Source organism: Oncorhynchus keta, unplaced genomic scaffold (genome assembly GCF_023373465.1).
Source record: "Oncorhynchus keta strain PuntledgeMale-10-30-2019 unplaced genomic scaffold, Oket_V2 Un_contig_23409_pilon_pilon, whole genome shotgun sequence".
NCBI classification, from domain to species: Eukaryota; Metazoa; Chordata; class Actinopteri; order Salmoniformes; family Salmonidae; genus Oncorhynchus; species Oncorhynchus keta.
This window is the reverse complement of record NW_026283364.1, coordinates 41,177-67,653: the sequence shown is the minus strand read 5'-3', so window position 1 is coordinate 67,653 and position 26,477 is coordinate 41,177. Positions and strand designations below refer to the sequence as shown.

At 44.9% G+C, this 26,477-nt stretch overlaps 2 long non-coding RNA genes and 1 pseudogene across 50 annotated transcripts; 2 read left to right on the top strand and 1 right to left on the bottom strand.

Annotated features, from left to right (window-relative positions):
• The first annotated feature begins 7,696 nt into the window (after positions 1-7,696).
• LOC127921743 (GTPase IMAP family member 7-like) lies at positions 7,697-17,435 on the top strand (annotated as a pseudogene).
• A 313-nt stretch (positions 17,436-17,748) lies between these two features.
• Positions 17,749-21,643, bottom strand: LOC127921740 (uncharacterized). Of its 48 annotated transcripts, none has more exons than XR_008109430.1 (10): positions 21,588-21,643; positions 21,184-21,338; positions 20,968-21,091; positions 20,286-20,451; positions 20,079-20,162; positions 19,851-19,985; positions 19,655-19,820; positions 19,212-19,377; positions 18,287-18,359; positions 17,749-18,182 (listed from the first exon to the last, which is right to left on the bottom strand). It is a non-coding gene; the product is annotated as an uncharacterized LOC127921740 (long non-coding RNA). The 48 variants fall into 48 exon arrangements; XR_008109452.1 differs by having other exon boundaries at positions 21,246-21,338; positions 21,588-21,617; XR_008109438.1 differs by having other exon boundaries at positions 21,277-21,370; positions 21,526-21,607.
• A 1,028-nt stretch (positions 21,644-22,671) lies between these two features.
• On the top strand, positions 22,672-26,427 carry LOC127921741 (uncharacterized). 2 transcript variants are annotated; one of them, XR_008109454.1, is made up of 2 exons: positions 22,672-24,138; positions 24,538-26,427. It is a non-coding gene; the product is annotated as an uncharacterized LOC127921741 (long non-coding RNA). The 2 variants fall into 2 exon arrangements; XR_008109453.1 differs by having other exon boundaries at positions 24,213-26,427.
• The last annotated feature ends 50 nt before the right edge of the window (positions 26,428-26,477 follow it).

Here is a 26,477-nt window from a genome sequence, read left to right as displayed (position 1 = left end):
GACAGCTTTATGTAGTCTGTTGGGACAGTCTGTTGAGACAGCTTTATGTAGTCTGTTGGGACAGTCTGATGGGACAGCTTTATGTAGTCTGATGGGACAGCTTTATGTAGTCTGTTGGGACAGTCTGTTGGAACAGCTTTATGTAGTCTGTTGGGACAGTCTGATGGGACAGCTTTATGTAGTCTGATGGGACAGCTTTATGTAGTCTGATGGGACAGTCTGTTGAGACAGCTTTATGTAGTCTGTTGGGACAGTCTGTTGGGACAGTTTTATGTAGTCTGATGGGACAGCTTTATGTAGTCTGTTGGACAGTCTGTTTGGACAGCTTTATGTAGTCTGTTTATGTGGGACAGTCTGTTGGGACAGTCTGTTGGGACAGCTTTATGTAGTCTGATGGGACAGCTTTATGTAGTCTGTTGGGACAGTCTGTTGGGACAGCTTTATGTAGTCTGATGGGACAGCTTTATGTAGTCTGTTGGAACAGTCTGTTGGGACAGCTTTATGTAGTCTGATGGGACAGCTTTATGTAGTCTGTTGGGACAGTCTGTTGGGACAGTCTGTTGGGACAGCTTTATGTAGTCTGATGGGACAGCTTTATGTAGTCTGTTGGGACAGTCTGTTGGGACAGCTTTATGTAGTCTGATGGGACAGCTTTATGTAGTCTGTTGGAACAGTCTGTTGGGACAGCTTTATGTAGTCTGTTGGGACAGCTTTATGTAGTCTGTTGGGACAGCTTTATGTAGTCTGTTGGGACAGCTTTATGATGTCTGTTGGGACAGCTTTATGTAGTCTGTTGGGATAGCTTTATGTATGTAGTATGTTGGGACAGTCTGATGGGACAGCTTTAAGTAGTCTGATGAGACAGCTTTATGTAGTCTGTTGGGACAGCTTTATGTAGTCTGTTGGGACAGTCTGTTGGGACAGCTTTATGTAGTCTGTTGGGACAGTCTGATGGGACAGCTTTATGTAGTCTGATGGGACAGCTTTATGTAGTCTGTTGGGACAGTCTGTTGGAACAGCTTTATGTAGTCTGTTGGGACAGTCTGATGGGACAGCTTTATGTAGTCTGATGGGACAGTCTGTTGAGACAGCTTTATGTAGTCTGTTGGGACAGGACAGTCTGTTGGGACAGCTTTATGTAGTCTGATGGGACAGCTTTATGTAGTCTGTTGGGACAGTCTGTTGGGACAGCTTTATGTAGTCTGTTGGGACAGTCTGTTGGGACAGCTTTATGTAGTCTGATGGGACAGCTTTATGTAGTCTGTTGGGACAGTCTGTTGGGACAGCTTTATGTAGTCTGTTGGGACAGTCTGTTGGAACAGCTTTATGTAGTCTGTTGGGACAGTCTGTTGGGACAGCTTTATGTAGTCTGTTGGGACAGCTTTATGTAGTCTGTTGGGACAGCTTTGTATGTAGTCTGTTGGGACAGCTTTATGTAGTCTGTTGGGACAGCTTTGTTGGGACAGCTTTATGTAGTCTGTTGGGATAGCTTTATGCTTTAGTATGTTGGGACAGTCTGATGGGACAGTTTTATGTAGTCTGATGGGACAGCTTTATGTAGTCTGTTGGGACAGCTTTGTGTAGTCTGATGGGACAGTCTGTTGGGACAGCTTTTTGTAGTCTGATGGGACAGTCTATTGGGAAAGCTTCATGTAGTCTGTTGGGACAGCTTTATGTAGTCTGTTGGGACAGCTTTATGTAGTCTGATGGGACAGTCTGTTGGGACAGCTTTATGTAGTCTGTTGGGATAGCTTCATGTAGTCTGTTGGGACAGTCTGTTGGGACAGCTTTACAGCTTTATGTAGTCTGTTGGGATAGCTTCATGTAGTCTGTTGGGACAGTCTGTTGGGATAGCTTCATGTAGTCTGTTGGGACAGTCTGTTGGGACAGCTTTATGTAGTCTGTTGGGACAGCTTTATGTAGTCTGTTGGGATAGCTTCATGTAGTCTGTTGGGACAGTCTGTTGGGATAGCTTCATATAGTATGTTGGGACAGTCTGTTGGGATAGCTTTATGTAGTCTGTTGGGACAGCTTTATGTAGTCTGTTGGGACAGCTTTATGTAGTCTGTTGGGACAGCTTTATGTAGTCTGTTGGAACAGTCTGTTGGGACAGCTTTATGTAGTCTGTTGGGACAGCTTTATGTAGTCTGATGGGACAGTCTGTTGGGATAGCTTTATGTAGTCTGTTGGGACAGTCTGTTGGGACAGCTTTATGTAGTCTGTTGGGACAGCTTTATGTAGTCTGTTGGGACAGTCTGTTGGGACAGCTTTATGTAGTCTGTTGGGACAGTCTGTTGGGACAGCTTTATGTAGTCTGTTGGGACAGCTTTATGTAGTCTGTTGGGACAGTCTGTTGGGACAGCTTTATGTAGTCTGTTGGGACAGTCTGTTGGGACAGCTTTATGTAGTCTGATGGGACAGCTGTATGTAGTCTGTTGGGACAGTCTGTTGGGACAGCTTTATGTAGTCTGTAGTCTGTTGGGACAGTCTGATGGGACAGCTTTTGTAGTCTGATGGGACAGCTTTATGTAGTCTGATGGGACAGTCTGTTGAGACAGCTTTATGTAGTCTGTTGGGACAGTCTGTTGGGACAGCTTTATGTAGTCTGATGGGACAGCTTTATGTAGTCTGTTGGGACAGTCTGTTTGGACAGCTTTATGTAGTCTGTTGGGACAGTCTGTTGGGACAGTCTGTTGGGACAGCTTTATGTAGTCTGATGGGACAGCTTTATGTAGTCTGTTGGGACAGTCTGTTGGGACAGCTTTATGTAGTCTGATGGGACAGCTTTATGTAGTCTGTTGGGACAGTCTGTTGGGACAGCTTTATGTAGTCTGATGGGACAGCTTTATGTAATCTGTTGGGACAGTCTGTTGGAACAGCTTTATGTAGTCTGTTGGAACAGCTTTATGTAGTCTGTTGGGACAGCTTTATGTAGTCTGTTGGGACAGCTTTATGTAGTCTGTTGGGACAGCTTTATGTAGTCTGTTGGGACAGCTTGATGTAGTCTGTTGGGACAGCTTTATGTAGTCTGTTGGGACAGCTTTATGTAGTCTGTTGGGATAGCTTTATGTAGTATGTTGGGACAGTCTGATGGGACAGCTTTATGTAGTCTGATGGGACAGCTCTATGTAGTCTGATGGGACAGTCTGTTGGGACAGCTTTTTGTAGTCTGATGGGACAGTCTATTGGGAAAGCTTCATGTAGTCTGTTGGGACAGCTTTATGTAGTCTGATGGGACAGTCATTTGGGACAGCTTTATGTAGTCTGTTGGGATAGCTTCATGTAGTCTGTTGGGACAGTCTGTTGGGATAGCTTCATGTAGTCTGTTGGGACAGTCTGTTGGGACAGCTTTATGTAGTCTGTTGGGACAGCTTTATGTAGTCTGTTGGGATAGCTTTATGTAGTCTGTTGGGACAGCTTCATGTAGTCTGTTGGGACAGCTTTATGTAGTCTGTTGGGACAGCTTTATGTAGTCTGTTGGAACAGTCTGTTGGGACAGCTTTATGTAGTCTGTTGGGACAGCTTTATGTCGTCTGATGGGACAGTCTGTTGGGATAGCTTCATGTAGTCTGTTGGGACAGTCTGTTGGGACAGCTTTATGTAGTCTGTTGGAACAGTCTGTTGGGACAGCTTTATGTAGTCTGTTGGGACAGTCTGTTGGGACAGCTTTATGTAGTCTGTTGGGACAGTCTGTTGGGACAGCTTTATGTAGTCTGTTGGGACAGCTTTACTGGCCCTAACAGTTTGTGGGCACAGTTTGTCACTGGTATAGTGCTGTGTTGTGTTGTATAGTGGCTTTGCTGGTTGGTTGAGTTTTCCTGCTAAAACCGCCACTGCAGAAACCACCCTCCATTTTGGCCCCCACCACTGTGCAGTCAGTCACGTGCTGGAAGGTTCATATTGCAGGAAACCACCCTCCATTTTGGCCCCCACCACTGTGCAGTCAGTCACGTGCTGGAAGGTTCATATTGCAGGAAACCACCCTCCATTTTGGCCCCCACCACTGTGCAGTCAGTCACGTGCTGGAAGGTTCATATTGCAGGAAACCACCCTCCATTTTGGCCCCACCACTGTGCAGTCAGTCACGTGCTGGAAGGTTCATATTGCAGGAAACAGTCTGCCAGATGAAGGCACCTGACCACTGGGTTGTTTTGTTGGAATGTTTGTCTGCCTGTGACCCCTCTCACAGAGGTCGGCTTTAGAAACGGCACAATCACTCGGACACACAGCTTCTCTGGTATAGACAGACTGACTGACTCGTTACGTGGGACAATATACAACTACACAATGTGGGACAATATACAACTACACAATGTGGGACAATATACAACTACACAATGTGGGACAATATACAACTACACAATGTGGAACAATATACAACTACACAATGTGGGACAATATACAACTACACAATGTGGAACAATATACAACTACACAATGTGGAACAATATACAACTACACAATGTGGACAATATACAACTACACAATGTGGGACAATATACAACTACACAATGTGGGACAATATACAACTACACAATGTGGGACAATATACAACTACACAATGTGGGACAATATACAACTACACAATGTGGGACAATATACAACTACACAATGTGGAACAATATACAACTACACAATGTGGAACAATATACAACTACACAATGTGGGACAATATACAACTACACAATGTGGGACAATATACAACTACACAATGTGGGACAAACCTGTCCTTGATAACAACCATACTAACGTGTCCTTCATAACAACCATACTATCCTGGGTTACTTCTCATGTTATATTTGACTGTATGTCCTGCTCATTTTGCTTGATAATGACAACTAGACAACTAGCCCACATTAATGATATAGGCAACAACTAGACAACTAGCCCACATTCATGATATAGACAACTATGTGTATATTCATGATAAGACAACTATGGACAACTAGCCCACATTCATGATATAGACAACTTGCCCACATTCATGATATGACAACTATGGACAACTAGCCCACATTCATGATATAGACAACTATGGACAACTAGCCCACATAATGACAACTATGGACAACTAGCCCACATTCATGATATAGACAACTAGACAACTAGCCCACATTCATGATATAGACAACTATGGACAACGAGCCCACGTTCATGATATAGACAACTATGGACAACTAGCCCACATTCATGATATAGACAACTATGGAAAACTAGCCCACATTCATGATATAGACAACTAGACAACTAGCCCACATTCATGATATAGACAACTATGGACAACTAGCCCACATTCATGATATAGACAACTAGACAACTAGCCCACATTCATGATATAGACAACTATGGACAACTAGCCCACATTCATGATATAGACAACTATGGACAACTAGCCCACATTCATGATATAGACAACTAGACAACTAGCCCACATTAATGATATAGACAACTATAGACAACTAGCCCACATTCATGATATAGGCAACTATGGACAACGAGCCCACATTCATGATATAGACAACTAGCCAACTAGCCCACATTCATGATATAGACAACTATGGACAACTAGCCCACATTCATGATATAGACAACTATAGACAACTAGCCCACATTCTACATAGAAAACAAGATAAATAAACTATCTACATTAAACCACATGATTTGTTATTGTGATGTTTTTAGCACAGCCTTGTGACTCACTGAGTTTCCTGTTTGTCTTTGTGATACTTTCAAGAGGAAGAGGGGGAAGGGGCAAAGTTAGCTCAGAGTACGTTAGTTTTTCAACTTTCACTTTGTGGGGTTAACTGAACATACTCAACAGTAAATGTATGAGATATATTCACTGTAATCTCTTTGCCCTCTCAATACATTCACCCTTTCTGACCCTCATGTCTCTGACCCTCATGCCTCTGACCATCATGTACTCTGACCCTCATGACTCTGACCCTCATGCCTCTGACCCGCATATCTCTGACCCTCATGCCTCTGACCCTCATGCCTCTGACCCTCATGCCTCTGACCCTCATGACTCTGACCCTTATGACTCTGACCCTCATGCCTCTGACCCTCATGCCTCTGACCATCATGCCTCTGACCCTCATGCCTCTGACCCTCATTTACTCTGACCCTCATGACTCTGACCCTCATATCTCTGACCCTCATGACTCTGATCATGACTCTGACCCTCATATCTCTGACCCTCATGACTCTGACCCTCATGACTCTGACCCTCATGACTCTGACCCTCATGCCTCTGACCATCATGCCTCTGATACTGACAGACTACCATTACAGGGATCTAACCCTGACCTGGGACATAGCCCTTTCTTTGTGAGTGTATGTGTTTGTATGAGTCTGTGTTAGTGTGCGTGCATGTGTGTTTGTGTGTACGTGCATGTGTGTTTGTGTGTACGTGCATGTGTGTTTGTGTGTAGGTGCATGTGTGTTTGTGTGTAGGTGAATGTGTGTTTGTGTGTACGTGCATGTGTGTTTGTGTGTACGTGCATGTGTGTATGGACAAAAGCCTTGCTGCCACGCAAGGCAAGGTGTTGAGAGAAAGTAAGGTAGGTGTATGTTACTCAACATTGCAATCAGGGCAGTGGTTCACATGGGCAGTGAACAGATTAGAACTGAGATAAGGACATGAGTAGAGATGGAGAGAGATGGATATAGAGGAGAGATACCCACAGTATACACTAAGAGAGGAGAGATGGAGAGAGGATGGATATAGAGGAGAGATACCCGCAGTACACACTAAGAGAGGAGAGATGGCGAGAGGATGGATGTAGAGGAGAGATACCCACAGTACACACTAAAGAGAGGAGAGATGGAGAGAGGATGGATATAGAGGAGAGATACCCACAGTACACACTAAAGAGAGGAGAGATGGAGAGGATGGATATAGAGGAGAGATACCCACAGTACACACTAAAGAGAAGAGAGATGGAGAGAGGATGGATATAGAGGAGAGATACCCACAGTACACACTAAAGAGAAGAGAGAGATGGAGAGAGGATGGATATAGAGGAGAGATACCCACAGTACACACTAAAGAGAGGAGAGATGGAGAGATGATATGTATAGGAGAAGGAGGGGAAATGGAGAAAGAATAAAATATGAGATGAGAAGAGGACAGGACAGGACAGGAGAGAGAGTGGGAGGAGGGAAAGAGGGAGGGAGAGGCGTTGAATTTCTGCTAGATAGGGCCAGCTGCAAATTCCAAATGTGGCTACATTGTAAAAATTCATGAAAACAAAAAAAAAGGCCTTAGGAGTTTGGTTAAGGTTGGATCAAGGTTAGAGTTAGGGTTCAAGTCAGATTTTATGAGGAAAAACACTGACCAGCGATAGAGAGTGAACTCTCAAGGGTAAGGCGGGCCAAACAAACTCTTAACAGAAAAGCAGCCTACTGGTTTATGACACGTGTCCACTTTTCATTTAAAATGTGTCCTTTTGGCACATACTTTGCCTCCATAGTAACAGGCACACCTACACAATTGCACATACACATGTTTCTCTGAAATGCCCCCAGAATGCCTGTTCTGATAGTACCATATCCTGTTTTCTGAGACCCTATGACTAAGCTGAAAGCCTTAAACAACACACACACACACACACACACACACACACACACACACACACACACACACACACACACACACACACACACACACACACACACACACACACACACACACACACACACACACACACACACACACACACGTTTCCTGGAAACGTCTCTGTTCTGGTAAAACAGCAGCAGAGGGTGTAGCAGAGGGTGTAGTCACTCCTCCAACTAACCAGAGTTTCATTGAGGACTGGAGCTGATGAACTACAGAACAGCTTTTCTAAGAACATCCAGGAAGAAGAGAAGAAAGACGGTAAGAACTTTTATTCACAAATGTATTTTACAAATGAACACATTTCCAGCAGCAGCACCATAAAGATGTCATAGCATCGCCATGGAAACAATAACAAAGGGACTTTTACAAACAACTTTTACTGTAAAGAAAATAAAAGATGAGACAACTTGTCGTTCCCATGTCTGTCCTTACTGAGATGAAATGACTAGACCACAATATGGCATTAATGATACAACTTCCCTATATCACTGATTCAAAAATATATATATTTTAATCATAAATTACACACAAGGTCGAACCGAAACACTTTTAACCTGACCCCTCTGAGTACGTGTCACATTGGGCACCTGGGGAGCAGTTGTTGTGGTGGGGTTAACTGCCTTGCTTCACCTTGTCGGCTCGGGGATTAGGACTACACTCTAAGAAATAAGGGTTCCATAAGGTTTTTTTGGTTGTCCACGTAGCAGAACCCTTTTTGGTTCCAGATAGAACCCTTTTGGGTTCCATACAGAACCATATGTGGAAAGGGTTCTACCTGAAACCTAAAAGAGTTCTTCAAAGGGTTCTCCTATGGGGACAGCCTAAGAACCCTTTAAGGTTCTAGATTGCACCTTTCTTTCTAAGAGTGTATCAAACTTCAGGTTACTGTCCCAACACTCTAACCACCAGGCTACCTGCCACCCTGTAGTTGTTGTATTAACATAAGGGAAGCAGGTCTCAGTGGTCCAGTCCCAACACTCTAACCACCAGGCTACCTGCCGTCCTGTAGTTGTTGTATTAACATAAGGGAAGCAGGTCTCAGTGGTCCAGTTCCAACACTCTAACCACCAGGCTACCTGCCACCCTGTAGTTGTTGTATTAACATAAGGGAAGCAGGTCTCAGTGGTCCAGTCCCAACACTCTAACCACCAGGCTACCTGCCGTCCTGTAGTTGTTGTATTAACATAAGGAAGCAGGTCTCAGTGGTCCAGTTCCAACACTCTAACCACCAGGCTATCTGCCACCCTGTAGTTGTTGTATTAACATAAGGGAAGCAGGTCTCAGTGGTCCAGTTCCAACACTCTAACCACCAGGCTACCTGCCGTCCTGTAGTTGTTGTATTAACATAAGGGAAGCAGGTCTCAGTGGTCCAGTCCCAACACTCTAACCACCAGGCTACCTGCCACCCTGTAGTTGTTGTATTAACATAAGGGAAGCAGGTCTCAGTGGTCCAGTCCCAACACTCTAACCACCAGGCTACCTGCCGTCCTGTAGTTGTTGTATTAACATAAGGGAAGCAGGTCTCAGTGGTCCAGTCCCAACACTCTAACCACCAGGCTACCTGCCGTCCTGTAGTTGTTGTATTAACATAAGGGAAGCAGGTCTCAGTGGTCCAGTCCCAACACTCTAACCACCAGGCTACCTGCCACCCTGTAGTTGTTGTATTAACATAAGGGAAGCAGGTCTCAGTGGTCCAGTCCCAACACTCTAACCACCAGGCTACCTGCCGTCCTGTAGTTGTTGTATTAACATAAGGGAAGCAGGTCTCAGTGGTCCAGTCAGACAGTATTTACTAAATGGCAGCTGATCCAGTTCCAGCTGTTGCAGGTATGAGGGCATTTACAAAACATGTTTTATCTGGCATTGATGACAGTCGTAATAAGCAGAAATAAATCCCAGCACTTTTTCCAAGTTGACTGTTCTACTATAAGATCATTATGGGATTAAGTTTCCATTTGAGCTGTCCTCATGGTACCAGTAGAGAGAGATGAGGGAGGCAGCTGTCCTCATGGTACCAGTAGAGAGATGAGGGAGGCAGCTGTCCTCATGGTACCAGTAGAGAGAGATGAGGGAGGCAGCTGTCCTCATGGTACCAGTAGAGAGAGATGAGGGAGACAGCTATCCTCATGGTACCAGTAGAGAGAGATGAGGGAGACAGATGTCGTCATGGTTTCAGTAGAGAGAGATGAGGGAGACAGCTGTCCTCATGGTACCAGTAGAGAATGATGAGGGAGACAGCTGTCCTCATGGTACCAGTAGAGAATGATGAGGGAGACAGCTGTCCTCATGGTACCAGTAGAGAGATGAGGGAGGCAGTTGTCCTCATGGTACCAGTAGAGAATGATGAGGGAGACAGCTGTCCTCATGGTACCAGTAGAGAGAGATTAGGGAGGCAGTTGTCCTCATGGTACCAGTAGAGAGAGATGAGGGAGGCAGCTGTCCTCATGGTACCAGTAGAGAGAGATGAGGGAGACAGCTGTCCTCATGGTACCAGTAGAGAGAGATGAGGGAGGCAGTTGTCCTCATGGTACCAGTAGAGAGAGATGAGGGAGACAGCTGTCCTCATGGTACCAGTAGAGAATGATGAGGGAGACAGCTGTCCTCATGGTACCAGTAGAGAGAGATGAGGGAGGCAGCTGTCCTCATGGTACCAGTAGAGAGAGATGAGGAGGCAGCTGTCCTCATGGTACCAGTAGAGAGATAAGGGAGGCAGCTGTCCTCATGGTAAACCAGTAGAGAGAGATGAGGGAGGCAGCTGTCCTCATGGTACCAGTAGAGAGAGATGAGGGAGGCAGCTGTCCTCATGGTACCAGTAGAGAGAGATGAGGGAGGCAGCTGTCCTCATGGTACCAGTAGAAAGAGATGAGGGAGACAGCTGTCCTCATGGTACCAGTAGAGAGAGATGAGGGGGCAGCTGTCCCCATGGTTCCAGTAGAGATGAGTTCTGTCATTTTTAATTGTACCATTTCTGATTTGTAAATCGACCAATGAAATCAAACCACAACTGTCCAAATCAAACCACAACCATCCATCCTTCTTCCATGAACCATCCATAGACACCTGTGTGTGTTCTTTCAAACTATATAAACTCTTATAAACTAGGTGGTTCGGGGATTGAATGCTGATTGGTGGTATATCAGACCATAAAACATGGGTATGATTCCAAAAATATTTGTTCTGGACTAATTACATTGATAACCCGGGATAATAGGCGAGATCTCGTCCCAAAGAGGTTCCTACCTTAGACATGAGTTCTGTCATTTCTTGATATCTTCTTTGGTGACTTGTGTATTGGCATTGTGTTTTGCTGGACATTTTACTGCACTGTTGGTTTCAGTCAGAGCCACCCTCTTCCTGAAACATACATTTTTTTGTACAATGACATTGTTCCTGGAATGTACTTCAGTTATACCACATAGCATTACTCAATTATAGTTACTATTATTGTATTTTGGGATTACTGTCTTTTTTTAGGTATAAAAAAAAAGGTATCTCATGGTATCTCATTCCACATAGGGCTGAGTGTCTACAGCAGGGCAGTCCAACCCTCTTCTGGAGATCTACTGTCCTGTTGGTTTCCAGTCCAACCCTCTTCTGGAGATCTACTGTCCTGTTGGTTTCCAGTCCAACCCTCTTCCTGGAGATCTACTGTCCTGTTGGTTTCCAGTCCAACCCTCTTCCTGGAGATCTACTGTCCTGTTGGTTTCCAGTCCAACCCTCTTCCTGGAGATCTACTGTCCTGTTGGTTTCCAGTTCAACCCTCTTCCTGGAGATCTACTGTCCTGTTGGTTTCCAGTCCAACCCTCTTCCTGAGATCTACTGTCCTGTTGGTTTCCAGTCCAACCCTCTTCCTGGAGATCTACTGTCCTGTTGGTTTCCAGTTCAACCCTCTTCCTGGAGATCTACTGTCCTGTTGGTTTCCAGTCCAACCCTCTTCCTGGAGATATACTGTCCTGTTGGTTTCCAGTCCAACCCTCTTCCTGGAGATCTACTGTCCTGTTGGTTTCAGTTCAACCCTCTTCCTGGAGATCTACTGTCCTGTTGGTTTCCAGTCCAAACCCTCTTCCTGGAGATCTACTGTCCTGTTGGTTTCCAGTCCAACCCTCTTCCTGAAGATCTACTGTCCTGTTGGTTTCAGTCCAACCCTCTTCCTGGAGATCTACTGTCTTGTTGGTTTCCAGTCCAACCCTCTTCCTGGAGATCTACTGTCCTGTCGGTTTCCAGTTCAACCCTCTTCCTGGAGATCTACTGTCCTGTCGGTTTCCAGTTCCATCCTCTTCCTGTAGATCTACTGTCCTGTTGGTTTCCAGTTCAAACCTCTTCCTGGAGATGCTGAATTAGGGTTGGACTGAAAACCTACAGGGCAGTAGATCTCCAGGAAGAGGGTTGGGCTGCCCTGGTCTACAGGGTTTCCCTCTTTCCTTGTACTTGATTGATGAAGTAAAGTCCTTAATTAGTAAGGAACTGTCCTCATCTGGTTGTCTAGGTCTTAATTGAAAGGAAAAACCAAAACCCTGCAGACATTAGGCCTCCATGAGTTTTATGCCCCTGGTTTACATTGTTTGACAGTGAAATAGCTGAGAAGAAATTCTAATTTAGTTTGTGGACTTTGTTATTTGTAATGAGATCATCATCTAATTCCATGTTTTTGATTGGTCACTGTAACAGATATGGGACAAAGAAGAGGAGGGACTCTGAAGATTCTGTTACTGTTGACACTCTGTCTGCAAGCCTTCACTGTTCAATGCCAAGGTACACACACACACACACACACACACACACACACACACACACACACACACACACACACACACACACACACACACACACACACAGCAGGGGGCAGGTGCTTTCTCAAAATATTAAAAATAGGGCAAAATCTAGAAAATACCAAATGCCTCTGTAGAGTAAATTTTTAAATAGGCCTATTTATGTATACAACACACTCATCATTACAAACTAGTTCAGCGCCTCATAAAGACATGATTGACATGGGGAAAAGAAGGGGGTTATCAGCTGATCATTGATGTTGATGATTGATGTTCATCTGCTAGTTAACTTTATTCATTTTACTGATTGTAATTTACCTTAGTTTTTTCTTATCCTCTCTGCTCCTATCAGCCAACCAGACTGAAGTATTTTCTTCCTCTCTCTCTCTCTCTCTCTCTCTCAGCCTCCAGACTCAATGCTCTTTTCTCTCTCTCTCTCTCTCTCTCTCTCTCTCTCAGACTCTCTCTCTCTCTCTCTCTCTCTCAGCCAACCAGACTGAAGTATTTTCTTCTCTCTCTCTCTCTCTCTCTCTCTCTCTCTCTCACTCTCTCTCTCTCTCTCTCTCTCTCTCTCTCTCTCTCTCTCTCTCTCTCTCTCTCTCTCTCTCTCAGCCAACCAGACTGAAGTATTTTCTTTGTCTCTCTCTCTCTCCAACCAGACTCTCTCTCTCTCTCTCTCTCTCTCTCTCTCAGCCAACCAGACTGAAGTATTCAGCCAACCAGACTGAAGTATTTTCCTCTCCTCTCTCTCTCTCTCAGCCAACCAGACTCCTCCTCTCTCTCTCTCTCTCTCCAATCAGCCAATCAGACTGAATATGGATGATGTAGGCTAAATCAAGTATTATCAAGTGTTAAATAAGTGTTAAGGTCTTTCAAGCTGGGCGTCTCCTTACAGGCCAGACTGGGAAACAGGCTCAACCAACGGATGGGGTGGGGGGTGATGAACTGGACGACAACTTGCTAGCAGTGGGTTCTGAACAAGTGTAACAAATAATATTATGGGGGAAATTATACCACCACCCAACAGGGTGCTTTAGAGACAGGAGGGACAATGGGGCTTGTACTCTGCACGGTTAGAGCCTGACACACACATTTCATTAGGTTTTCATCAAGACAATCACTATCAACTCAAGCACTTCTTGTCTGTTTTCACAGATTCAGGGCATCCCTCTGACCTGAGGATAGTTCTGGTGGGGAAGACTGGATCAGGAAGAGTTCAACAGGAAACACCATCCTGAGGAGGGAGGGTTTAAAGTAGACTTCTCCCTGAGTCTGTCACTGATCACTGTGAGAAACAGAGTGGAGTGGTGGATGGGAGGAAGATTGATGTCATCGACACCCGGGGCTCTATGACACAACAATGTCTAAAGAAGAGATGAAAAGTGAGATAGAAAAGGCCATCTACATGTCAGTCCCAGGACCTCACGCCTTCCTGCTGGTGATCAGACTGGGGAGGTTCACAGAGGAGGAGAGGAACACTGTGAAGTGGATCCAGGAGAACTTTGGAGAAGAAGCATCAAAGTACATCATCATTCTGTTCACCGGAGGAGACCAGCTGGAGGGCAAATCAATGGTGGACTTTCTGAGTGAGAGTGAGGAGCTTATGAAACTCATCAAGGTCTTTAAGGGCAGAAATCATGTCTTCAATAATAAAGAGAAGAATGACAACACTCAGGTCCCACAGCTGCTGAAGAAGATAGATGAGATGGTGATGAAGAATGGAGGACAACACTACACCAATGAGATGTACCAGGAGGCCCAGAGGAAGATCGAAGAAGAGGAGGAGAGGAAGAGACAGGAGAAGAAGGAGAGAGAGGAGGAGGCGAAGAAGAAACAAGAAGAGGAGATCAGAAAACGAGAAGAGAAGGCGAGAGAGGAGGAGAGGAAGAGACAGGAGGAGAAGAAGAAACAAGAGGAGGAGATCAGAAAAACGGGTAGAGAAGGTGAGAGAGGAGGAGAGGAAGAGACAGGAGGAGGAGAAGAGAAAGGAGGATAAGAAGAAACATGAGGAGGAGATCAGAAAACAGGTAGCAAAGGCGAGAGAGGAGGAGAGGAAGAGACAGCAGAGGACGAGGAAGTCGTCGTCAAATGGCTTATTGGGAATGTTAGCAACTGTTTTCACAGCGGTGGTAGCAGGACCATTAGCAATTCCAGTTGGAGCTGCTGTATTTGCAAATGAATTAGCTGAACATTTAGACGATTCCGATTAAATGAGGAAGAGGAGGCAGTGTGAAGTACCACTCTCTTCCTCATCTTAATGTCAAGTAGTAGCAGTAGAATATATTGATACTGTATAATGACATCCATCATTGTTTGTAGCAGTAGAATATATTGATACTGTATAATGACAACCATCATTGTTTGTAGCAGTAGAATATATTAATACTGTACAATGACAACCATCATTGTTTGTAGCAGTAGAATATATTAATACTGTACAATGACAACCATCATTGTTTGTAGCAGTAGAATATATTGATACTGTATAATGACAACCATCATTGTTTGTAGCAGTAGAATATATTGATACTGTATAATGACAACCATCATTGTTTGTAGCAGTAGAATATATTGATACTGTATAATGACAACCATCATTGTTTGTAGCAGTAGAATATATTAATACTGTATAATGACAACCATCATTGTTTGTAGCAGTAGAATATATTGATACTGTATAATGACAACCATCATTGTTTGTAGCAGTAGAATATATTAATACTGTATAATGACAACCATCATTGTTTGTAGCAGTAGAATATATTGATACTGTATAATGACAACCATCATTGTTTGTAGCAGTAGAATATATTAATACTGTATAATGACAACCATCATTGTTTGTAGCAGTAGAATATATTGATACTGTATAATGACAACCATCATTGTTTGTAGCAGTAGAATATATTAATACTGTACAATGACAACCATCATTGTTTGTAGCAGTAGAATATATTGATACTGTATAATGACAACCATCATTGTTTGTAGCAGTAGAATATATTGATACTGTATAATGACAACCATCATTGTTTGTAGCAGTAGAATATATTAATACTGTACAATGACAACCATCATTGTTTGTAGCAGTAGAATATATTGATACTGTATAATGACAACCATCATTGTTTGTAGCAGTAGAATATATTAATACTGTACAATGACAACCATCATTGTTTGTAGCAGTAGAATATATTAATACTGTACAATGACAACCATCATTGTTTGTAGCAGTAGAATATATTGATACTGTATAATGACAACCATCATTGTTTGTAGCAGTAGAATATATTGATACTGTATAATGACAACCATCATTGTTTGTAGCAGTAGAATATATTGATACTGTATAATGACAACCATCATTGTTTGTAGCAGTAGAATATATTGATACTGTATAATGACAACCATCATTGTTTGTAGCAGTAGAATATATTAATACTGTACAATGACAACCATCATTGTTTGTAGCAGTAGAATATATTGATACTGTATAATGACAACCATCATTGTTTGTAGCAGTAGAATATATTAATACTGTACAATGACAACCATCATTGTTTGTAGCAGTAGAATATATTAATACTGTACAATGACAACCATCATTGTTTGTAGCAGTAGAATATATTGATACTGTATAATGACAACCATCATTGTTTGTAGCAGTAGAATATATTGATACTGTATAATGACAACCATCATTGTTTGTAGAAGTAGATTATATTAATACTGTATAATGACAACCATCATTGTTTGTAGCAGTAGAATATATTGATACTGTATAATGACAACCATCATTGTTTGTAGCAGTAGAATATATTAATACTGTACAATGACAACCATCATTGTTTGTAGCAGTAGAATATATTAATACTGTACAATGACAACCATCATTGTTTGTAGCAGTAGAATATATTGATACTGTATAATGACAACCATCATTGTTTGTAGCAGTAGAATATATTGATACTGTATAATGACAACCATCATTGTTTGTAGCAGTAGAATATATTAATACTGTATAATGACAACCATCATTGTTTGTAGCAGTAGATTATATTAATACTGTATAATGACATCCATCATTGTTTGTAGAAGTATAATATATTAATACTGTATAATGACAACCATCATTGTTTGTAGCAGTAGAATATATTAATACTGTACAATGACAACCATCATTGTTTGTAGCAGTAGAATATATTGATACTGTATAATGACAACCATCATTGTTTGTAGCAGTAGAATATATTAATACTGTACAATGACAACCATCATTGTTTGTAGCAGTAGAATATATTAATACTGTATAATGACAACCATCATTGTTTGTAGCAGTAGAATATATTGATACTGTATAATGACAACCATCATTGTTTGTAGCAGTAGAATATATTGATACTGTATAATGACAACCATCATTGTTTGTAGCAGTAGAATATATTAATACTGTATAATGACAACCATCATTGTTTGTAGCAGTAGATTATATTAATACTGTATAATGACATCCATCATTGTTTGTAGAAGTAGAATATATTAATACTGTATAATGACAACCATCATTGTTTGTAGCAGTAGAATATATTGATACTGTATAATGACAACCATCATTGTTTGTAGCAGTAGAATATATTGATACTGTATAATGACAACCATCATTGTTTGTAGCAGTAGAATATATTAATACTGTATAATGACAACCATCATTGTTTGTAGCAGTAGAATATATTAATACTGTATAATGACAACCATCATTGTTTGTAGAAGTAGAATATATTAATACTGTATAATGACATCCATCATTGTTTGTAGAAGTAGAATATATTAATACTGTATAATGACAACCATCATTGTTTGTAGCAGTAGATTATATTAATACTGTATAATGACAACCATCATTGTTTGTAGCAGTAGATTATATTAATACTGTATAATGACAACCATCATTGTTTGTAGCAGTAGATTATATTAATACTGTATAATGACAACCATCATTGTTTGTAGCAGTAGAATATATTAATACTGTATAATGACAACCATTATTGTTTGATTGTTCATCACTTTCTAATATGATCAGTTATTTAACATGTTTATTATTCAGAGGCTCAGGGATAATAACATACTGTAGGATGACATTTATAACTCAACAAAAACAAACAGACAGAAAACATCTGAAATCATGTTTCATTAACTCAGAGATAATAAGTTACAAAGGGTAAAGACATTCTAGGTTTCTAGTACAGTAAATCTACAGTATTGATGTATCTACCCTCCCTCACTGGTCTGTGTTCTCTCTCTACCCTCCCTCCCTGGTCTGTGTTCTCCTCTAGCCTCTCTTTACCCCCTCCCTGGTCTGTGTTCTCCCTCTAGGCTCTCTCTACCCTCCCTCCCTGGTCTGTGTTCTCCCTCTAGCCTCTCTCTAGCCTCCCTCCCTGGTCTGTGTTCTCTCTCTACCCTCCTTCCCTGGTCTGTGTTCTCCTCTAGCCTCTCTCTACCCTCCCTCCCTGGTCTGTGTTCTCACTCTAGCCTCTCTCTACCCTCCCTCCCTGGTGTGTGTTCTCTCTCTACCCTCCCTCCCTCCCTCCCTGGTCTGTGTCCTCCCTCTAGCCTCTCTCTACCCTCCCTCCCTGGTCTGTGTTCTCCCTCTCGCCTCTCTCTACCCTCCCTCCCTGGTCTGTGTTCTCCCTCTAGCCTCTCTCTACCTTCCCTCCCTGGTGTGTGTTCTCCCTCTAGCCTCTCTCTACCCTCCCTCCCTGGTCTGTGTTCTCCCTCTAGCCTCTCTCTACCTTCCCTCCCTGGTCTGTGTTCTCTCTCTACCTTCCCTCCCTGGTCTGTGTTCTCCTCTCTCCCTCCCTCTAACCTCCCTCCCTGGTCTGTGTTCTCTCTCTACCGTCCCTCCCTGGTGTGTGTTCTCCCTCTAGCCTCTCTCTACCCTCCCTCCCTGGTCTGTGTTCTCTCTCTACCTTCCCTCCCTGGTCTGTGTTCTCCCTCTAGCCTCTCTCTACCCTCCCTCCCTGGTCTGTGTTCTCCTCTACCTTCCCTCCCTGGTCTGTGTTCTCTCTCTACCCTCCCTCCCTGGTCTGTGTTCTCCCTCTAGCCTCTCTCTACCTTCCCTCCCTGGTGTGTGTTCTCCTCTAGCCTCTCTCTACCCTCCCTCCCTGGTGTGTGTTCTCCCTCTAGCCTCTCTCTACCCTCCCTCCCTGGTGTGTGTTCTCCTCTAGCCTCTCTCTACCCTCCCTCCCTGGTCTGTTCTCTCTCTACCTTCCCTCCCTGGTCTGTGTTCTCTCTCTACCCTCCCTCCCTGGTCTGTGTTCTCCCTCTAGCCTCTCTCTACCTTCCCTCCCTGGTGTGTGTTCTCCCTCTAGCCTCTCTCTACCCTCCCTCCCTGGTGTGTGTTCTCCTCTAGCCTCTCTCTACCCTCCCTCCCTGGTGTGTGTTCTCTCTCTACCCTCCCTCCCTGGTCTGTGTTCTCTCTCTACCTTCCCTCCCTGGTGTGTGTTCTCCCTCTAGCCTCTTTCTACCCTCCCTCCCTGGTCTGTGTTCTCCCTCTACCCTCTCTCTACCCTCCCTCCCTGGTCTGTGTTCTCCCTCTACCCTCCCTCCCTGGTCTGTGTTCTCCCTCTACCCTCCCTCCCTGGTCTGTGTTCTCCCTCTACCCTCCCTCTACCCTCCCTCCCTGGTGTGTTCTCCCTCTACCCTCCCTCCCTGGTCTGTGTTCTCCCTCTACCCTCCCTCCCTCCCTGGTCTGTGTTCTCCCTCTACCCTCTCTCTACCCTCCCTCCCTGGTCTGTGTTCTCCCTCTACCCTCTCTCTACCCTCCCTCCCTGGTCTGTGTTCTCCCTCTACCCTCTCTCTACCCTCCCTCCCTGGTCTGTGTTCTCCCTCTACCCTCCCTCCCTGGTCTGTGTTCTCCCTCTACCCTCCCTCCCTGGTCTGTGTTCTCTCTCTACCTTCCCTCCCTGGTCTGTGTTCTCTCTCTACCTTCCCTCCCTGGTCTGTGTTCTCCCTCTAGCCTCTCTCTACCCTCCCTCCCTGGTGTGTGTTCTCCTCTAGCCTCTCTCTACCCTCCCTCCCTGGTCTGTGTTCTCCCTCTAGCCTCTCTCTACCTTCCCTCCCTGGTGTGTGTTCTCCCTCTAGCCTCTCTCTACCCTCCCTCCCTGGTCTGTGTTCTCTCTCTACCCTCCCCCTCCCTGGTGTGTGTTCTCCCTCTAGCCTCTCTCTACCCTCCCTCCCTGGTCTGTGTTCTCTCTCTCTCTACCTTCCCTCCCTGGTCTGTGTTCTCCCTCTAGCCTCTCTCTACCCTCCCTCCCTGGTCTGTGTTCTCTCTCTACCTTCCCTCCCTGGTCTGTGTTCTCCCTCTACCCTCCCTCCCTGGTCTGTGTTCTCTCTCTACCTTCCCTCCCTGGTCTGTGTTCTCTCTCTACCTCCCTCCCTGGTCTGTGTTCTCTCTCTACCTTCCCTCCCTGGTCTGTGTTCTCTCTCTACCTTCCCTCCCTGGTCTGTGTTCTCTCTCTACCCTCCCTCCCTGGTGTGTGTTCTCCCTCTAGCCTCTCTCTACCCTCCCTCCCTGGTCTGTGTTCTCTCTCTACCTTCCCTCCCTGGTCTGTGTTCTCCCTCTACCCTCCCTCCCTGGTCTGTGTTCTCCCTCTACCCTCCCTCCCTGGTCTGTGTTCTCTCTCTACCCTCCCTCCCTGTTCTGTGTTCTCCCTCTAGCCTCTCTCTACCCTCCCTCCCTGGTCTGTGTTCTCCCTCTAGCCTCTCTCTACCTTCCCTCCCTGGTCTGTGTTCTCCCTCTAGCGTCCCTCCCTGGTCTGTGTTCTCCCTCTACCCTCCCTCCCTGGTCTGTGTTCTCCTCTACCCTCCCTCCCAGGTCTGTGTTCTCTCTCTACCTTCCCTCCCTGGTCTGTGTTCTCTCTCTACCTTCCCTCCCTCGTCTGTGTTCTCCCTCTAGCCTCTCTCTACCCTCCCTCCCTGGTCTGTGTTCTCTCTCTACCTTCCCTCCCTGGTCTGTGTTCTCTCTCTACCCTCCCTCCCTGGTCTGTGTTCTCTCTCTACCTTCCCTCCCTGGTCTGTGTTCTCTCTCTACCCTCCCTCCTCGTCTGTGTTCTCCCTCTAGCCTCTCTCTACCCTCCCTCCCTGGTCTGTGTTCTCTCTCTACCCTCCCTCCCTGGTCTGTGTTCTCCCTCTACCCTCTCTCTACCCTCCCTCCCTGGTCTGTGTTCTCCCTCTACCCTCCCTCCCTGGTCTGTGTTCTCCCTCTACCCTCCCTCTACCCTCCCTCCCTGGTCTGTGTTCTCCCTCTACCCTCCCTCTCCCCTCTACCCTCCCTCCCTGGTCTGTGTTCTCCCGCTACCCTCCCTCCCTGGTCTCTGTTCTCTCTCTACCCTCCCTCCCTGTTCTGTGTTCTCCCTCTACCCTCCCTCCCTGGTCTGTGTTCTCCTCTACCCTCCCTCCCTGGTCTGTGTTCTCCCTCTACCCTCCCTCCCTGGTCTGTGTTCTCCCTCTACCCTCCCTCCCTGGTCTGTGTTCTCTCTCTACCCTCCCTCCCTGGTCTGTGTTCTCTCTCTCTACCTTCCCTCCCTGGTCTGTGTTCTCTCTCTACCCTCCCTCCCTGGTCTGTGTTCTCCCTCTACCCTCCCTCCCTGGTCTGTGTTCTCCCTCTACCCTCCCTCCCTGGTGTGTGTTCTCTCTCTACCTCCCCTCCCTGGTGTGTGTTCTCCCTCTACCCTCCCTCCCTGGTGTGTGTTCTCTCTCTACCTTCCTCCCTGGTCTGTGTTCTCTCTCTACCCTCCCTCCCTGGTCTGTGTTCTCTCTCTACCTTCCCTCCCTGGTCTGTGTTCTCTCTCTACCCTCCCTCCCTGGTCTGTGTTCTCTCTCTACCCTCCCTCCCTGGTCTGTGTTCTCCCTCTACCCTCCCTCCCTGGTGTGTGTTCTCTCTCTACCTTCCCTCCCTGGTCTGTGTTCTCTCTCTACCCTCCCTCCCTGGTCTGTGTTCTCTCTCTACCCTCCCTCCCTGGTCTGTGTTCTCCTCTACCCTCCCTCCCTGGTGTGTGTTCTCTCTCTACCTTCCCTCCCTGGTCTGTGTTCTCTCTCTACCCTCCCTCCCTGGTCTGTGTTCTCTCTCTCTACCTTCCCTCCCTGGTCTGTGTTCTCCCTCTACCCTCCCTCCCTGGTGTGTGTTCTCTCTCTACCTCCCCTCCCTGGTGTGTGTTCTCCCTCTATCCTCCCTCCCTGGTGTGTGTTCTCCCTCTAGTGTTAAACACTTAGTGTTAAACACCACATGATTAACACAGTGAGTAATGTTTTAATGTACTGTACGTCACAACTGTATTCATACTGTACCTCATTACTGTATTTCTACTGTACTTCATTACTGTATTTCTGCTGTACCTCATTACTGTATTTATGCTGTACCTTATTACTGTATTTCTACTGTACTTCATTACTGTATTTCTGGGACAAGAACATTACTTTAACAATTACAAAGAGGGATTTTGTATCGTTGACCTACTGAAAGGGATATGGAGGGATTATATATTGTATAAATATAGAAGTCTATTAATTTGAAAGTAGAAGGGTTCCATTATACTGTATTAGAACACAACTGTGCTTTAGAACTAGAAGAGACTCCAATATCAACATGAGAAATTATGGTCAACTGTATAGACACACATATGCTGGGATTCAATCCAATACTGTATAGACACACATAGGCTGAGATTCAATCCAATACTGTATAGACACACATATGCTGAGATTCAATCCAATACTGTATAGACACACATATGCTGAGATTCAATCCAATACTGTATAGACACACACAGGCTGGGATTCAATCCAGTACTGTATAGACACACACAGGCTGGGATTCAGTCCAATACTGTATAGACACACACAGGCTGAGATTCAATCCAATACTGTATAGACACACAGGCTGGGATTCAATCCAATACTGTATAGACACACAGGCTGGGATTAAATCCAATACTGTATAGACACACATAGGCTGAGATTCAATCCAATACTGTATAGACAGACACATAGGCTGGGATTCAGTCCAATACTGTATAGACAGACACATAGGCTGAGATTCAACCCAATACTGTATAGACACACACAGGCTGGGATTCAATCCAATACTGTATAGACAGACACATAGGCTGAGATTCAACCCAATACTGTATAGACACACATAGGCTGGGATTCAATCAATACTGTATAGACACACAGGCTGGGATTCAATCCAATACTGTACAGACAGACACATAGGCTGGGATTCAATCCAATACTATACAGACAGACATAGGCTGAGATTCAATCCAATACTACACAGACAGACATAGGCTGGGATTCAATCCAATACTATACAGACAGACATATGCTGGGATTCAATCCAATACTGTATAGACACATAGGCTGGGATTCAATCCAATACTGTATAGACACACATAGGCTGGGATTCAATCCAATACTGTATAGACACACATAGGCTGGGATTCAATCCAATACTGTATAGACACACATAGGCTGGGATTCAATCCAATACTGTATAGACACACAGGCTGGGATTCAGTCCAATACTGTATAGACACATAGGCTGGGATTCAATCCAATACTGTATAGACACACATAGGCTGGGATTCAATCCAATACTGTATAGACACACAGGCTGGGATTCAGTCCAATACTGTATAGACACATAGGCTGGGATTCAATCCAATACTGTATAGACACACAGGCTGGGATTCAGTCCAATACTGTATAGACACATAGGCTGGGATTCAATCCAATACTGTATAGACACACAGGCTGGGATTCAGTCCAATACTGTACAGACACACAGGCTGGGATTCAATCCAATACTGTATAGACACACAGGCTGGGATTCAGTCCAATACTGTATAGACACACAGGCTGGGATTCAGTCCAATACTGTACAGACACACAGGCTGGGATTCAATCCAATACTGTATAGACACACAGGCTGGGATTCAGTCCAATACTGTATAGACACACAGGCTGGGATTCAATCCAATACTGTATAGACACACAGGCTGGGATTCAGTCCAATACTGTATAGACACATAGGCTGGGATTCAATCCAATACTGTATAGACACATAGGCTGGGATTCAATCCAATACTGTATAGACACACATAGGCTGGGATTCAATCCAATACTGTATAGACACATAGGCTGGGATTCAATCCAATACTGTATAGACACACAGGCTGGGATTCAATCCAATACTGTATAGACACACATAGGCTGAGATTCAGTCCAATACTGTATAGACACACACAGGCTGAGATTCAATCCAATACTGTATAGACACACACAGGCTGGGATTCAATCCAGTACTGTATAGACACACAGGCTGGGATTCAATCCAATACTGTATAGACACACATAGGCTGAGATTCAGTCCAATACTGTATAGACACACATAGGCTGGGATTCAATCCAATACTGTATAGACACACACAGGCTGGGATTCAGTCCAATACTGTATAGACACACAGGCTGGGATTCAATCCAATACTGTATAGACACACACAGGCTGGGATTCAATCCAATACTGTATAGACACACATATGCTGAGATTCAATCCAATACTGTATAGACACACACAGGCTGAGATTCAATCCAATACTGTATAGACACACATAGGCTGAGATTCAATCCAATACTGTATAGACACACATAGGCTGGGATTCAGTCCAATACTGTATAGACACACAGGTTGGGATTCAATCCAATACTGTATAGACACACATATGCTGAGATTCAATCCAATACTGTATAGACACACATAGGCTGAGATTCAATCCAATACTGTATAGACACACATAGGCTGGGATTCAGTCCAATACTGTATAGACACACAGGCTGGGATTCAATCCAATACTGTATAGACACACATATGCTGAGATTCAATCCAATACTGTATAGACACACAGGCTGGGATTCAGTCCAATACTGTACAGACACACAGGCTGGGATTCAATCCAATACTGTATAGACACACACAGGCTGGGATTCAATCCAGTACTGTATAGACACACAGGCTGGGATTCAATCCAATACTGTATAGACACACATAGGCTGAGATTCAGTCCAATACTGTATAGACACACACAGGCTGAGATTCAATCCAATACTGTATAGACACACACAGGCTGGGATTCAATCCAATACTGTATAGACAGACAGGCTGGGATTCGTAAGGTCGCTAGTTCAACTCCAGGAGCAGACAAGGTGAAACATTTGTCTGTGTGCCCTTGAGCAAGGCACTTCACCTCAATGGCTTCAGGGATGTCATTGATCATGTCTGACCCTGTCTAAAGATCCCAGCTCTCTGTGGGTGTTGATAATGTCTGACCCTGTCTAAAGACTCCAGCTCTCTGTGGGTGTTGATAATGTCTGACCCTGTCTAAAGACCCAGCTCTCTGTGGGTGTTGATAATGTCTGACCCTGTCTAAAGACTCCAGCTCTCTGTGGGTGTTGATAATGTCTGACCCTGTCTAAAGACTCCAGCTCTCTGTGGGTGTTGATAATGTCTGACCCTGTCTAAAGACCCCAGCTCTCTGTGGGTGTTGATAATGTCTGACCCTGTCTAAAGACCCCAGCTCTCTGTGGGTATTGATAATGTCTGACCCTGTCTAAAGACTCCAGCTCTCTGTGGGTGTTGATAATGTTTGACCCTGTCTAAAGACCCCAGCTCTCTGTGGGCATTGATAATGTCTGACCCTGTCTAAAGACCCCAGCTCTCTGTGGGTGTTGATAATGTCTGACCCTGTCTAAAGACCCCAGCTCTCTGTGGGTGTTGATAATGTCTGACCCTGTCTAAAGACCCCAGCTCTCTGTGGGTGTTGATAATGTCTGACCCTGTCTAAAGACCCCAGCTCTCTGTGGGTGTTGATAATGTCTGACCCTGTCTAAAGACCCCAGCTCTCTGTGGGTGTTGATAATGTCTGACCCTGTCTAAAGACCCCAGCTCTCTGTGGGTGTTGATAATGTCTGACCCTGTCTAAAGACTCCAGCTCTCTGTGGGTGTTGATAATGTCTGACCCTGTCTAAAGACCCCAGCTCTCTGTGGGTGTTGATAATGTCTGACCCTGTCTAAAGACCCCAGCTCTCTGTGGGTGTTGATAATGTCTGACCCTGTCTAAAGACTCCAGCTCTCTGTGGGCATTGATAATGTCTGACCCTGTCTAAAGACCCCAGCTCTCTGTGGGTGTTGATAATGTCTGACCCTGTCTAAAGACCCCAGCTCTCTGTGGGTGTTGATAATGTCTGACCCTGTCTAAAGACCCCAGCTCTCTGTGGGCATTGATAATGTCTGACCCTGTCTAAAGACCCCAGCTCTCTGTGGGTGTTGATAATGTCTGACCCTGTCTAAAGACTCCAGCTCTCTGTGGGTGTTGATAATGTCTGACCCTGTCTAAAGACCCCAGCTCTCTGTGGGTGTTGATCATGTCTGACCCTGTCTAAAGACCCCAGCTCTCTGTGGGTGTTGATAATGTCTGACCCTGTCTAAAGACCCCAGCTCTCTGTGGTGTTGATAATGTCTGACCCTGTCTAAAGACCCCAGCTCTCTGTGGGTGTTGATAATGTCTGACCCTGTCTAAAGACCCCAGCTCTCTGTGGGTGTTGATAATGTCTGACCCTGTCTAAAGACCCCAGCTCTCTGTGGGTGTTGATAATGTCTGACCCTGTCTAAAGACCCCAGCTCTCTGTGGGTGTTGATAATGTCTGACCCTGTCTAAAGACCCCAGCTCTCTGTGGGTGTTGATAATGTCTGACCCTGTCTAAAGACCCCAGCTCTCTGTGGGTGTTGATAATGTCTGACCCTATCTAAAGACCCCAGCTCTCTGTGGGTGTTGATAATGTCTGACCCTGTCTAAAGACCCCAGCTCTCTGTGGGTGTTGATAATGTCTGACCCTGTCTAAAGACCCCAGCTCTCTGTGGGTGTTGATAATGTCTGACCCTGTCTAAAGACCCCAGCTCTCTGTGGGTGTTGATAATGTCTGACCCTGTCTAAAGACCCCAGCTCTCTGTGGGTGTTGGGATATGTGAG